Raw genomic sequence first — 15,447 nt, 5'->3', positions numbered from 1 at the left:
TCTTCTGGCCCGTGAGGGTGGGGTATGCGCCATAGTGCAGGGCAAGTGTATCATGGGAGTTCAAGACTTGACCGCTAACATTACTAAATTTATGGATCGCATACGGGATCACTTGGACGGGATGCAGGATCCTGACTCTTGGGGTAACTGGGGATCTGGAGGATGGAAGGACTGGTTGATAAATATGGCCATGTATCTAGTGGTAGCTATCGGCTGCATCTTTGTGGGCCTGGCCATCCTTAAATGTGTGATGGGTAGAATGCTGGGTGCACTGGATCAGATCACCGCCCCAATCACCGAGAAAAAAAAATTTAACTGTTAAAATCCATGAGGGTGAAGCAGATGAAGGGGGGCTAAGACAGGAATTGGAAATGCAGCGACGAATCTTTTTAGATGAGGAACCGTAGCTATAGATTGGATAGTTCGGTTATCATGGAATGATAAAAGGAGGGAATGACGAATGTGATATAAAATAGTTACTTTAGAGTTACTAGTTAATGTAATGTAGAAATAAGCCACTTTGATTTTTGCAGTTAGGGACAAAGGAATTTGAGACCGCATGGAAAAAGCAGGAAGAGGTGTGTCTATGAGAGTGAGACTGCATTGATAGGGGCCAGAGAAAGGGATTGGAAGTGAGCCAATCAGAATAGATCGAACAGGTCAGGAGGGACATAGGCTGACCTATGTCCGTCGAGTATGTGAAACTTGATACCATTTGAATTGATTTTGCAGAGATCTCTTTGTCTTTTAGTCAGTCGTTTTCTGGAGTGTAAGAGGCAGGATGTCCTGTTACATTTCTGTAAGATGATTCAAGCTTGCAAGCTAAATAAATAACTTCTGTTTCCGTGCGAATCCGTCTCAACTTTTATTGAGGCCAGACTGACAGAGAAAGAAATTTGGAGATCAACAAGAATTGAACACTATACTCCAAGTGTGGCCTAACTAAGGTTCTATACAGCTGCAACATTACTTGCCAATTATTATACTCAATGCCCCGGCCAATGAAGGCAAGCATGCCGTATGCTTTCTTGACTACCTTCTCCACCTGTGTTGCCCCTTTCAATGACCTGTGGACCTGTACTCCTAGATCTCTTTGCCTTTCAATACTCTTGAGGGTTCTACCATTCACTGTATATTCCCTACCTGCATTAGACCTTCCAAAATGCATTACCTCACATTTGTCCGGATTAAACTCCATCTGCCATCTCTCCGCCCAAGTCTCCAAACAATCTAAATCCTGCTGTATCCTCTGACAGTCCTCATCGCTATCTGCAATTCCACCAACCTTTGTGTCGTCTTCAAACTTACTAATCAGACCAGTTACATTTTCCTCCAAATCATTTATATATACTACAAAGAGCAAAGGTCCCAGCACTGATCCCTGTGGAACACCACTGGTCACAGCCCTCCAATTAGAAAAGCATCCTTCCATTGCTACTCTCTGCCTTCTATGACCTAGCCAGTTCTGTATCCACCTTGCCAGCTCACCCCTGATCCCGTGTGACTTCACCTTTTGTACTAGTCTACCATGAGGGACCTTGTCAAAGGCCTTACTGAAGTCCATATAGACAACATCCACTGCCCTACCTGCATCAATCATCTTAGTGACCTCCTCAAAAAACTCTATCAAGTTAGTGAGACACGACCTCCCCTTCACAAAACCATGCTGCCTCTCACTAATACGTCCATTTGCTTCCAAATGGGAGTAGATCCTGTCTCGAAGAATTCTCTCCAGTAATTTCCCTACCACTGAAGTAAGGCTCACCAGCCTGTAGTTCCCTGGATTATCCTTGCTACCCTTCTTAAACAGAGGAACAACATTGGCTATTCTCCAGTCCCCCGGGACATCCCCTGAAGACAGTGAGGATCGAAAGATTTCTGTCAAGGCCTCAGCAATTTCCTCTCCAGCCTCCTTCAGTATTCTGGGGTAGATCCCATCAGGCCCTGGGGACTTATCTACCTTAATATTTTTTAAGACACCCAACACCTCGTCTTTTTGGATCTCAATGTGACCCAGGCTATCTACACACCCTTCTCCAGACTCAGCATCTACCAATTTCTTGTCTTTGGTGAATACTGATGCAAAGTATTCATTTAGTACCTTGCCCATTTCCTCTGGCTCCACACATAGATTCCCTTGCCTATCCTTCAGTGGGCCAACCCTTTCCCTGGCTACCCTCTTGCTTTTTATGTACGTGTAAAAAGCCTTGGTATTTTCCTTAACCCTATTTGCCAATGACTTTTCATGACCCCTTCTAGCCCTCCTGACTCCTTGCTTAAGTTCCTTCCTACTTTCCTTATATTCCACGCAGGCTTCGTCTGTTCCCAGCCTTTTAGCCCTGACAAATGCCTCCTTTTTCTTTTTGACGAGGCCTACAATATCTCTCGTTATCCAAGGTTCCCGAAAATTGCCGTATTTATCCTTCTTCCTCACAGGAACATGCCGGTCCTGAATTCCTTTCAACTGACACTTGAAAGCCTCCCACATGTCAGATGTTGATTTGCCCTCAAACATCCGCCCCCAATCTAGGTTCTTCAGTTCCCGCCTAATATTGTCATAATTAGCCTTCCCCCAATTTAGCACATTCATCCTAGGACCACTCTTATCCTTGTCCACCAGTACTTTAAAACTTACTGAATTGTGGTCACTGTTCCCGAAATGCTCCTCTACTGAAACATCTACCACCTGGCCGGGCTCATTCCCCAATACCAGGTCCAGTACCGCCCCTTCCCTAGTTGGACTGCCTACATATTGTTTTAAGAAGCCCTCCTGGATGCGCCTTACAAACTGCGCCCCGTCTAAGCCCCTGGCACTAAGTGAGTCCCAGTCAATATTGGGGAAGTTGAAGTCTCCCATCACCACAACCCTGTTGTTTTTACTCTTTTCCAAAATCTGTCTACCTATCTGCTCCTCTATCTCCCGCTGGCTGTTGGGAGGCCTGTAGTAAACCCCCAACATTGTGACTGCACCCTTCTTATTCCTGATCTCTACCCATATAGCCTCACTGCCCTCTGAGGTGTCCTCCCGCAGTACAGCTGTGATATTCTCCCGAACCAGTAGCGCAACTCCGCCTCCCCTTTTACATCCCCCTCTATCCCGCCTGAAACATCTAAATCCTGGAACGTTTAGCTGCCAATCCTGCCCTTCCCTCAACCAGGTCTCTGTAATGGCAACAACATCATAGTTCCAAGTACTAATCCAAGCTCTAAGTTCATCTGCCTTACCCGTAATACTTCTTGCATTAAAACATATGCACTTCAGGCCACCAGACCCGCTGTGTTCAGCAACTTCTCCCTGTCTGCTCTGCCTCAGAGCCCCACTGTCCCTATTTCCTAGTTCTCCCTCAATGCTCTCACCTTCTGACCTATTGCTCCCGTGCCCACCCCCCTGCCATACTAGTTTAAACCCTCCCGTGTGACACTAGCAAACCTCGCGGCCAGGATATTTATGCCTCTCTGGTTTAGATGCAACCCGTCCTTCTTATATAGGTCACACCTGCCCCGGAAGAGCTCCCAGTGGTCCAGATAACGGAAACCCTCCCTCCTACACCAGCTGTTTAGCCACGTGTTTAGCTGCTCTATCTTCCTATTTCTAGCCTCACTGGCACGTGGCACAGGGAGTAATCCAGAGATTACAACCCTAGAGGTCCTGTCTTTTAACTTTCTGCCTAGCTCCCTGAACTCCTGCTGCAGGACCTCATGCCCCTTCCTGCCTATGTCGTTAGTACCAATATGTACAACGACCTCTGCCTGTTTGCCCTCCCCCTTCAGGATGCCCTCTACCCGTTCGGAGGCATCCTGGACCCTGGCACCAGGGAGGCAACATACCATCCTGGAGTCTCTTTCACGTCCACAGAAGCGCCTATCTGTGCCCCTGACTATAAGAGTCCCCTATTACTATTGCTCTTCTGCACTTTGACCCTCCCTTCTGAACATCAGAGCCAGCCGTGTTGCCACTGCTCTGGCTGCTGCTGTTTTCCCCTGATAGGCTATCCCCCCGACAGTATCCAAAGGGGTATACCTGTTTGAGAGGGGGACAACCACAGGGGATTCCTGCACTGACTGCCTGCCCTTTCTGGTGGTCACCCATTTCTCTGCCTGCACCTTGGGTGTGACCACATTTACATAACTGCGATCTATGACGCTTTCCGCCACCTGCATGCTCCTAAGTGCATCCAATTGCTGCTCCAACCGAACCATGCGGTCTGTGAGGAGCTGCAGTTGGGTGCACTTTCTGCAGATGAAGCCATCCGGGACGCTGGAAGCCTCGAGGACCTGCCACATCTCACAGTCAGAGCACTGCGCCCCTCTAACTGACATTGCGTCAATTAATTAAAACTAAAATTTAAAAAAAAAAATTTTTAAACATATTTTTTTTTTAAATTCAAAGTTACTGCTAACTATCTGTTTCCTAGCACTAGATTTCTAATAGAAATGCGAAAGCTAAATATAGTACTCTCCGATCTCTGGCTTAGTTACCCCTCTAAATTATAATTAAGTAATTATGTTTAATTAGTTACCAATGCTTAATTTTTTTAATTTAGTGTAGATTCCCAACCAGCCACTCAGGTCACAGCTTTTCTGTGATGTCACTTCAGTTTCCCCCGACACACACAATTTGAAAAAGGTATAAAAGTAAAAATGAGTAAAAATCACTTACTTACCTTCTGAGTGTCTTAGATGTTCTCGGGTTCTCTCCCTGACATTACAGACTTCTGGTCCAGCTCTTTGGTTGCTGGAGTTCTATCCTGTCATCACATTACCCCCCCCCCCCCCCCCCCCCCACCCCACCCCCCCCCAAGCCCCGTCCTCGGGTGGGTGTACACCAAACAAAAACACAGATTTGCTGAATGGTGCCTTTCCCCAATGACCTTTCAAACCCAGCTAAGCTTTCACCTTCTATGGTATTCCGTCTGAGTTTTCCCAAACCCACAGGTTTGGGAACGTCACCTGTGCCACTGTAGTGGACGCCAGGAGACCCATCTCCTGCCTGTTAAACTGGACGGGTACCACTGGGACTCAGCAGCTGGGCGTGACGTTGGTACTGATTTGGAAACTGGGGAATTCAGAATGCATGAAAAGTGACAACGCCTCAAGGGTAAATCATCTCCATCATATATCCAGCACAGCGCTGGGAATAACTTCAAGGGAAGTTAAACGTTTTAAAATAAAATATTCATTAAATACAAACTGACGTGTTTTCTTTCATATAGTTGCAGCAATTTAATATTAAAAGAAAATACTGTAATATTTATTAATTATTTTTTTATTTTGCCATTGCCTTAATAACTGTTACTGTGTTTCATTTAGTCAAGAGGACTGGAAATTAAACATTTAACACACTGTTAACACAGCGATCATCAAATTAATTCAGCAAAGCGTGTATCACAATATTATACATTTTCTCAATCATTTGGAACGCTAGCCTGTCTGTGTGCTAATAGCAATCTGAGGATAAAATATCTGGGCTGATGACTATGCTATGTCAGAAGCAACAGTGTACAAGTTCTATCTTGCTCCCCTTCCTGATTGCACATCAACAGGAATAATTGGGAGTCCTGTGCTATTGTACAAATATAAAGTTGGGGAAATCATCTGTAGGTTTTATTCCCAGTTTTCAACCTCCCTCGATAGGAGTCTTGATAAGAGAATCAGGTGCAACAATAACTTGCATTTATATGGCATCTTCAATGGAGTAAAATATCCTTTGGTGGTTGGACTGTTGAGATTGGGCACTGAGTTACATAAGGAGATATTAGGAGAGGCGACCAATGAGATCAGTTTTAAGTAGCATTTTAAAAGAAGGGGAGAGAAGCAGAAAGGTTTAGGGAGGGACTTCCAGAGCTTAGGACCTGGTCAGCTGGAGGAATTCCAGGAATCAGAAAAGGGAAGATTAAATCTATCCCTGCACATAAAGAATGCCTTACGGTGATTCAGTACCCTGTCAGCAACCATTATATTCAGTCCAATTAATTTCTTCAAGATGGCATTCATCATAAGCATAGATAACGGATGAACCAATCAGAGGATAACGCCAGTGATGCAGGGAACTATTTGTTAATGAGATGAGGAGTTATTCATCATAAAGAGGCCAATATTTTCTGCAAATGTAAAGCGGTGAACTGCCTAATTTTCACCCAACTTGCACACCAAGTCCATCTCCAAATAGAAACCTTGATCTGGGAGTGACAATTAGCGTTCTTTACTCTGGTTGGGCAGATTCCAGGATGTGGCATCATGTGACCTCCAGGATAAAATAATTCTTCCCTCACTCTCTTTCCATTGGCCACCCAACATGCTCTTCATTATTGTGTTCCATCCATCCACAGGATCTGTCTCTTCAACTGGATGATTCTCGAATCTCAGTCAAAACGACCTTATCTCCCACCTCCAAATTTGCTCTTGTCGCACTCCCAGGCTTTTGCAGCAGTGTCCCAGAGATTAAGCTACAATTTCCAGAATGTTTAGGACATTCCAAGAGGATTGGCAACCCCAGTCTTGGCAGGTGCTGCAGAAACGGATCCTTGAGGCAGCTACTACAGTGAGGAGGCAATGTGGTGTCCTGATGTTGAAGGTTGATTACCCTTTCCTGAAGATCCATCTCTTTGTAACTTTGGAGGTTTACGAAGAATTTTACAACTATTTACAACTGATACTTTGCATCAGTATTCACCAAAGAGAAGGAATTGGTGGATGTTGAGTCTGGAGAAGGGTGTGTAGATAGCCTGGGTCACATTGAGATCCAAAAAGACAAGGTGTTGGGCATCTTGAAAAATATTAAGGTAGATAAGTCCCCAGGGCCGGGATGGGATCTACCCCAGAATACTGAAGGAGGCTAGAGAGGAAATTGCTGAGGCCTTGACAGAAATCTTTGGATTCTCACTGTCTTCAGGTGATGTCCCAGAGGACTGGAGAATAGCCAATGTTGTTCCTTTGTTTAAGAAGGGTAGCAAGGATAATCCAGGGAACTACAGGCCGGTGAGCCATACGTCAGTGGTAGGGAACTTACTGGAGAGAATTCTTCGAGACAGGATCTACTCTCATTTGGAAGCAAATGGACGTATTAGTGAGAGGCAGCATGGTTTTGGGGAGGTTGTGTCTCACGAACTTGATAGAGTTTTTCAAAGAGGTCACAAAGATGATTGATGCAGGTAGGGCAGTGGATGTTGTCTATATGGACTTCAGTAAGGCCTTTGACAAGGTCCCTCATGGTAGACTAGTACAAAAGGTGAAGTCACACGGGATCAGGGGTGAGCTGGCAAGGTGGATACAGAACAGGCTAGGTCATAGAAGGCAGAGAGTAGCAATGGAAGAATGCTTTTCTAATTGGAGGGCTGTGACTAGTGGTGTTCCGCAGGGATCAGTGCTGGGACCTTTGCTGTTTGTAGTATATATAAATGATTTGGAGGAAAATGCAACTGGTCTGATTAGTAAGTTTGCAGACAACACAAAGGTTGGTGGAATTGCGGATAGCGATGAGGACTGTCAGAGGATACAGCAGGATTTAGATTGTTTGGAGACTTGGGCGGAGAGATGGCAGATGGAGTTTAATCCGGACAAATGTGAGGTAATGCATTTTGGAAGGTCTAATGAAGGTAGGGAATATACAGTGAATGGTAGAACCCTCAAGAGTATTGAAAGTCAGAGAGATCTAGGTGTACAGGTCCACAGGTCACTGAAAGGGGCAACACAGGTGGAGAAGGTAGTCAAGAAGGCATATGGCATGCTTGCCTTCATTGGCCGGGGCATTGAGTATAATAATTGGCAAGTAATGTTGCAGCTGTATAGAACCTTAGTTAGGCCACACTTGGCGTGTAGTGTTCAATTCTGGTCGCCACACTACCAGAAGGATGTGGAGGCTTTAGAGAGGGTGCAGAAGAGATTTACCAGAATGTTGCCTGGTATGGAGGGCATTAGCTATGAGGAGCGGTTGAATAAACTCTGTTTGTTCTCACTGGAACGACGGAGGTTGAGGGGCGACCTGATAGAGGTCTACAAAATTATGAGGGGCATAGACAGAGTGGATAGTCAGTGGCTTTTCCCCAGGGTAGAGGGGTCAATTACTAGGGGGCATAGGTTTAAGGTGCGAGGGGGCAAGGTTTAGAGTAGATGTATGAGGCAAGTCTTTGACACAGAGGGTAGTGGGTGCTTGGAACTCACTGCTGGAGGAGGTGGTGGAAGCAGGGACGATAGTGACATTTAAGGGGCATCTTGACAAATACATGAATAGGATGGGAATAGAAGGATACGGACCCAGGAAGTGTAGAAGATTGTAGTTTAGTCGGGCAGCATGGTCGGCACGGGCTTGGAGGACCGAACGGCCTGTTCCTGTGCTGTACATTCCTTTATTCTTTGTTCTTGTTCCTTGCAGCTTCCCTCCCAGCTCAAACTCGCTCACTGGGGTCTGTAGGCCACAAAGGCCTTTTGCCTTTTCTCAGCAGCAGTTCCTCAGAGGTTGTGGTTCTAGCAGAGGCTATTGGGTAATACGGCAATTGCTGGCTGAAGATTAGAGGACAGAAATCCGTACCAGTCAAGATCACCAAAGTCCCTGGGCTGGATTCTCCGTTTCTGAGACTGTGTGGACGCCAACGCAGAATCAGCGGACTTGAACGACAGAAAAACTGCACCTGGACTGATTCCGCTACTGTCGCGGGGCTAGCACAACTGCCTGTGGAACACAATAGATTCTAATCAGAAACGGTGCAGGATTCGCTGGTTTTGCAATTGACACTCAGGAGGTTGAAAAGCTGCAGTAGCACATACACACTGCACTCCCCGCGCACACTGCACTCCCCGCGCACACTGCACTCCCCACACCCACACTGCACTCCCCACACCCACACTGCACTCCCCACACCCACACTGCACTCCCCACACCCACACTGCACTCCCCACACCCACACTGCACTCCCCACACCCACACTGCACTCCCCACACCCACACTGCACTCCCCACACCCACACTGCACTCCCCACACCCACACTGCACTCCCCACACCCACACTGCACTCCCCGCGCAGACCGCACTCCCCGCGCACACCGCACTCCCCGCGCACACCGCACTCCCCGCGCACACCGCACTCCCCGCGCACACCGCACTCCCCGCGCACACCGCACTCCCCGCGCACACCGCACTCCCCGCGCACACCGCACTCCCCCCGCACACCGCACTCCCCCCGCACACCGCACTCCCCCCGCACACCGCACTCCCCCCGCACACCGCACTCCCCCCGCACACCGCACTCCCCCCGCACACCGCACTCCCCCCGCACACCGCACTCCCCCCGCACACCGCACTCCCCCCGCACACCGCACTCCCCCCGCACACCGCACTCCCCCCGCACACCGCACTCCCCGCGCACACCGCACTCCCCCCGCACACCGCACTCCCCGCACACACCGCACTCCCCGCGCACACCGCACTCCCCGCGCACACCGCACTCCCCGCGCACACCGCACTCCCCGCGCACACCGCACTCCCCGCGCACACCGCACTCCCCCCGCACACCGCACTCCCCCCGCACACCGCACTCCCCCCGCACACCGCACTCCCCCCGCACACCGCACTCCCCCCGCACACCGCACTCCCCGCGCACACTGCACTCCCCGCGCACACTGCACTCCCCGCGCACACTGCACTCCCCGCGCACACTGCACTCCCACGTTGGCACAGGTGGCTAACACAGTTTAGTTATAGGGGCTAGGGCACAAAACCCATGTCCTGACCATCCTCGCCCTCCCTCCTCATTGCACGAGGCCTGCCGTTCATCCTCCTCCTCCAGCACATTGCCCCTCAGCTGCGCGACGTTGTGGAGGACACAGCAGGCCACCACGATCCAAGTGACCCTCTCAGCAGTATAGTGGTCGCTCTGTGGCCTCCGGATAGGTATCAGCAGCCATGGGCACAGTGGGTAACCCCGGTCCCCCTAGATCCAACCCCTCAGCCGGGGGTGGGGGGGTCTCGAACATGTCGGGAATCGAGCCCCTTTCGGTTCATGTAGAGCGGCCTGCTATCCGCCGGTGCTCGCAAGGTGACCTGCATGCCGTCGATCTCCCCCTAGGCCCGGGGCATCACGGCGATGGCGGCGAACCCCACTGCCCGGGCATCCTGGTGGGCGTGGTCCACATTGAAATGGATGTATTGATCCGTCTGGGCACACAGAACCTCCGTGAGCATGGTGAGTTCTCCCTTGCCCAACCTGGTCCACCAGGCTACGTGTCCCTCACCCCCATCCCCATCCTCCTGGCCCTGTCGGTGGCCGGCACCGTGGGGGCCTCTGGCCCTGGTACCTGCCCCTGATACCAGGGGTACCATCGGCTGGCACTGCCCTCGCTAGGAGTACGCACCTCAGCCCCCGTAGGGCCTACTGTGGGCGTTGCTCTGGGTGGGCCACCAGTGGGTGAAGCCGGGTGGGAGGGGCGGTGTGGCAGGGGTGGGAAGGTGTGATGGAGGGCGGGGTGGGGGGGGGGGAGGGCACACCCATACGGCCGGTGTCACTCTGCAGAACCAGGGGCCAAGGTGGGTGGTACGTGGGTGCACAGTAAGATGGCTGCGGTAATAGCGGTCCATGCCTGGGCACCGCCCCAGTCCCGTGGGGGATCACCCCAGCCCTGGCAGGGCCCGCCTGCCCCAGCCAGTGCCCAGCCAGTGCCCAGCCAGTGCCCAGCCTGGCTGCCCACAGTCACTCCTCTCTGTGTCCTATCTCCTCTCTCATTCCCTCACTCCTTCACAATTTATAAAAGCACAAATGGACCACGCCATCGGCAACTCAGCCCATCGGAGGAGGAGAACCGCGGAGGCCTCGGAGAATGCCAGGTTGGACCCGCTGATGATATGCAAACGGCGTTTCCTGTGCATGCGTTCTGGAACACATTGACACCGCTGTGAAGGTGACGGAGAATCACGATTTGGCGTCAAATCGCCGCTGTGATTTTGGCGTCTGGGCCTATTCTCCACCCAATCGTGTTTCGTGATTCCACCGTTGGCAAACAGAGAATCCAGCCTCTTGAGTTCCTTTGCCACTGTGTCCTTCGAAGCAGCATGTCATTCCATTTGCTACTTTAGTTAGGGAGCTGTTCACAATTTGATTGAGAAGATGACTAATGCTCTGTTCATGCTCGCTGTGTAGTTCATCCCCTTCCTAATGAAAGCTGACAAAGAGAAAGAGAGAAGTGTTCAATGTGAAAGACGATGGGGAGAGGTTAGATGATGATGACAGATAACTGGCAGCAGCAGATTAGCCACTCATTAAATATTCTGCCCGAGTTGCTTTTCCATTGAGATTGGCAGGCAGCCAATTCGTTAGCACCAGTTTTGAGACAGTGTCAAATGTGCAAATGACCTCTCCAGGATTCACAATGGTGCAGAGTATGTGTGGCATTCAAATATCGGTATGACAATCTCTTTGACTTTGTGAACAGGAAAGGTTTTTATTCTGTCAATGTGCAACGAGCAGGTGATGCCAATCATCTTGCCCTGCGTCCGAATGTGCCAATACACCGCACCGTCCGGAGGAGCCAGGGCCAGGTGTTTGGATGGTTGATTGGTGATCAGGGCTGTCCCTCAACATCAGGACTCCTGAGAGCAGAAGGCGACAGGCACCAGGCCCAGGTTGGCACAGAAAGTGTCACAGGTTGGGTCACAGGAACTACAAACTTCGCTGTCGGAGCCTAGGGTACCTGGCGAGACCCTGACACAATTCAACATTGAGAAAGTCAAAAACTAATACTGCAAATGCTGGAAATCTGAACTAAAAACAAGGATGCTGGGAGTATTGAGCAGGTCAGTACAAATTTGAGAAACAGGGCTAACGTTACATACAGATCGAGGTAACTTTTCATCTGAACTGTTCTGATAAAATGTGATCGTGACCTGAGATGTCAACTCTGTTTCTCAACCCCTCAGATGCTATGGGCAGCACGGTAGCATTGTGGATAGCACAATTGCTTCACAGCTCCAGGGTCCCAGGTTCGATTCCCGGCTTGGGTCACTGTCTGTGTGGAGTCTGCACGTTCTCCCCGTGTGTGCGTGGGTTTCCTCCGGGTGCTCCGGTTTCCTCCCACAGTCTAAAGATGTGCAGGTTAGGTGGATTGGCCGTGATAAATTGCCCTTAGTGTCCAAAATTGCCCTTAGTGTTGGGTGGGGTTGCTGGATTGTGGGGATAGGGTGGAGGTGTTGACCTTGGGTAGGGTGCTCTTTCCAAGAGCCGGTGCAGACTCGATGGGCCGACTGGCCTCCTTCTGCACTGTAAATTCTATGGTAATCTAGCCACAGAATCAGTGTAGCTTCTACATAAGAAAGAAAGTTTGGCTGAATCCACAAGCAGCAGGAGATGATAATGATAAAGGATTTGAGAGGATCTATCCCTTGACAGCATGGGCCTGGGGTGGGTATGTGTCGCTGGTGCTTGAAGCAGGGGACCGAGGATGGGACAGGCAGCACCTGGGGGAAGGAAGAGCCCAGCGATTTCAGTAAATAAACGTTCACCCTCCAAAAATAAACACTTCACACTTATCTGTTCTTCCCCCAAACTCTCACAAGGTCCCTTTCCATCGATGACTTTTGCCAAGCTCCTTCAAGCTGACATTTCCATCACTATTATCCAAAACACCAGAATTGGAGGGTTTGTCCAGAAATTTTTTCTGACCCCTGTGTGCACAAACGTCCCGCAACATTCACCAAAGGATGAACAAATCTAATCACCCAAAGCTTCATCTTAACGCTATGAGCTCCTTGAACTGTTGGGAAACCAGCCCTCTAGCCCCTGGGAGATTCGGGGCCTCTCCCGGGACAGGAGGTGTTAGAGGGGATATGGCGGTGTTAGAGGGGATATGGCGGTGCGAGAATCTGAGGCAGATATTGATTGAGAACAACATGAGTTGATGGATTGTTGATGCCATATCTCATTGGAGGCGGTGTTTGCAATTACCTGATGACACACAATCTGATAAAGGGACCAGGCAGGACATGGTTTATTTTGGCAATGCTGCAGGTTTTAATTAACCCAAGTGCAATATTAACAATGCACCATCTGTTCCCTTTACAGAAAGGATTTTTCTCGATAAGAGAGGCAGTCGGGACTTCACAGGCAGTAACAACAACAAAATCAGTCCAGGCTGGATTCTCCTGTCTGTATCAGGATGTCAGTAAAGTGTGACTATCACCCACCAACCCACTCGTTTGACTTCATCACTAACCCAGCGAGCAGTCCTCCGCAGTCGCTATTATCGATGCAGGTTGGGTCTGGAGTGATGACCTCTCATTGTGCGAGAGAGGGAGGTAAATCCATAGAGAAATAAAACAGTTACATTTCAGTGGTGGTTTCCACCTCAAGACGTCCCAAAGTGCTTTCCAACCACTTAAATACTTTGAAGTGCAGTCCCTGTTATAATGTAGGAAACACAGCAGCCAGTGTATGCACAGCAAGCTCCCACAGACAGTACACAAAGTCACATGTTTTTCCACCAAGTTGGTTGAGGAATAAATATTGGTCAGGACACCAGGGAGACGCCCACCCCCACCCTCTCACGCTCACACCCCCAACCACCACCCCCACGCTCACTCCCACCCGCCCCCCACTCACCCCCACCCCCTCACGCTCACATCCCCAACCATACCCCCCACCCACACACCACCACGCTCAACCCACCCACACATCCCCCCCCCATGCTCACCCCTACCCCCACCCCCTCATGATCACACCCCCAACCACACACCCCCACCCACAACCCCCCCACGCTCAACCCCACCCCCTCACGCTCACACCCGCACCCCCCACCCCCACCCCCTCACGCTCACACCCGCACCCCCCACCCCCACCCCCTCACGATCACACCCCGAACCACACACCTCCCACGCTCACCCCCACCCACACACCCCCCACCCACACTCCCCCATGCTCACCCCCACCTACACCCGCTCACGCTCACACCCGCACCCCCCACCCCCAACCCCTCACGCTCACACCCACACCCCCAGCCCCACAACCCCACGCTCACCCCCACCCACACACCCCCCACCCACACTCCCCCATGCTCACCCCCACCTACACCCCCACACGCTCACCTCCACTTACACAACCCCACGCTCACCCCCCCCCACGCTCACCCCCACCCACACCCACCACGCTCACCCCCACCCCAACCCCCCATGCTCACCCCCACCCACACACCCCCACGCTCAATCCCACTCACACACGCCCACCCCCAACCACCCCCCCTGACGCTCACCCCCACCCACAACCTCCCACGCTCACCCCCACCTACACCCCCACGCTCACCCCCACCTACACCCCCACGCTCACCCCCACCCCCACCCCCCCACGCTCAATCCCACTCACACACGCCCACCCCCAACCACCCCCCCTGACGCTCACACCCGCAACCCCAACCACACACCCCAACCCCCCCACGCTCACCCCCACCCACACACCCCACACGCTCACCCCCACCCACCCCCCCCACGCTCACCCCCACCCACACACCCCCCACCCACACACCCCACACGCTCACCCCCACCCACCCCCCCCACGCTCACCCCCACCCACACACCCCCCACCCACACACCCCCACACTCACCCCCACCCACACACCCCCCACCCACACACCCCCACACTCACCCCCACCCACATCCCCCCCATGCTCACCCCCACGCTCACCCCCACCCCCTCACACACGCACCCCCAACCACACACCCCCATGCTCATCCACACCCACACACCCCCACCCCCTCACACCCGCCCCCCCAACCACACCCCCCATGCTCAACCCACCCCACCCCACCCTCACACCCCCACGCCCACCCCCACCCACACACCCCCACACTCACCCTCACCCACACACCCCCCCATGCTCACCACCACCCACACACCCCCATGCTCACCCCCCACCAACACACCCCGACGCTCACCCCCACCCACACACCCCCACGCTCACCCCCAACCACACCCCCCCCACGCTCACCCCCACCCCCTCACACCCGCACCCCCAACCACACACCCCCACGCTCACAACCAACCACAAGCCCCCCACGCTCACCCCCAACCACACCCCCACGTGCTCAACCCACCCCCACCCCACCTTCCACCCCCCCACGCTCACCCCCACCCACACACCCCCACGCTCACCCCCACCCACACACCACCTCACTCCCCTCCACCCCATCCCCAGCTTTTCTCCAAATAGTCCATCCCAGATCTTTTACATCATCCAAGGGACAGAATCACAGAATGGTTAGGGTGCAGATGGAGGCCATTCGGCCCATCGCGTCTGCACCGACTCTCCAAAAGAGTATTATGACTTACTGCGTCCCCCTGCACATTGTTTCAGTTCAAATAATCATCTAACACCCTCTTGAACCCCTCGATTGAAGCTGCCTCTACCACACTGCCAGGCCGTGCATTCCACACCCCAGCCACTCGCTGTGAGGAAAGGTTCTTTCTCACATCAC

Source organism: Scyliorhinus torazame, chromosome 11 (assembly GCF_047496885.1).
Source record: "Scyliorhinus torazame isolate Kashiwa2021f chromosome 11, sScyTor2.1, whole genome shotgun sequence".
NCBI lineage: Eukaryota > Metazoa > Chordata > Chondrichthyes > Carcharhiniformes > Scyliorhinidae > Scyliorhinus > Scyliorhinus torazame.
Note: the sequence above shows the minus strand (reverse complement) of the source record.